The sequence below is a fragment of the Oncorhynchus gorbuscha genome, linkage group LG07 (genome assembly GCF_021184085.1).
Source record: "Oncorhynchus gorbuscha isolate QuinsamMale2020 ecotype Even-year linkage group LG07, OgorEven_v1.0, whole genome shotgun sequence".
Taxonomy (NCBI): domain Eukaryota; kingdom Metazoa; phylum Chordata; class Actinopteri; order Salmoniformes; family Salmonidae; genus Oncorhynchus; species Oncorhynchus gorbuscha.
This window is the reverse complement of record NC_060179.1, coordinates 1,918,433-1,919,844: the sequence shown is the minus strand read 5'-3', so window position 1 is coordinate 1,919,844 and position 1,412 is coordinate 1,918,433.

Below are 1,412 nucleotides of genomic sequence, written 5' to 3'. Positions count from 1 at the left end.
CCATCATATCCATCATATCCATCACACCCATCATATCCATCATATCCATCATATCCATCACACCCATCATATCCATCATATCCATCATTTCCATCATATCCATCATATCCATCACACCCATCATATCCATCATATTCATCATATCCATCATACCCATCATATCCATCATATCCATCATACCCATCATATCCATCATATCCATCATATCCATCACACCCATCATATCCATCATATCCATCACACCCATCATATCCATCACACCCATCATATCCATCATACCCATCATATCCATCACACCCATCACACCCATCATATCCATCATATCCATCATATCCATCACACCCATCATATCCATCATATCCATCACACCCATCATATCCATCATATTCATCATATCCATCACACCCATCATATCCATCATATCCATCACACCCATCATATCCATCATATTCATCATATCCATCACACCCATCATATCCATCACACCCATCATATCCATCACACCCATCATATCCATCACATCCATCATATCCATCATACCCATCATATCCATCATATCCATCATATCCATCACACCCATCATATCCATCACATCCATCATATCCATCACATCCATCATATCCATCATATCCATCATATCCATCATACCCATCATATCCATCATATCCATCACACCCATCATATCCATCACACCCATCATATCCATCATACCCATCATATCCATCATATTCATCATATCCATCATACCCATCATATCCATCATATCCATCACACCCATCATATCCATCACACCCATCACATCCATCATATCCATCATATCCATCATATCCATCATATCCATCATATCCATCACACCCATCATATCCATCACACCCATCATATCCATCACACCCATCATATCCCTTCATATCCATCATATCCATCATACCCATGATGCACTGCAGTCCCTTTGACATTCATATCCATCTTACCCATGATGCACTGCAGTCCCTTTGACATTCATATCCATCTTACCCATGATGCACTGCAGTCCCTTTGGCATTCATACCCATCTTACCCATGATGCACTGCAGTCCCTTTGACATTCATATCCATCATATCCATCTTACCCATGATGCACTGCAGTCCCTTTGACATTCATATCCATCATATCCATCTTACCCATGATGCACTGCAGTCCCTTTGACATTCATATCCATCATATCCATCTTACCCATGATGCACTGCAGTCCCTTTGACATTCATATCCATTCATATCCCATCATATCCCATCATATCCATTCATATCCATTCATATCCCATCATACCCATCATACCCATCATATCCATTCATATCCCATCATACCCATCATATCCATTCATATCCCATCATACCCATCATATCCATCATATCCATTCATATCCATCATATC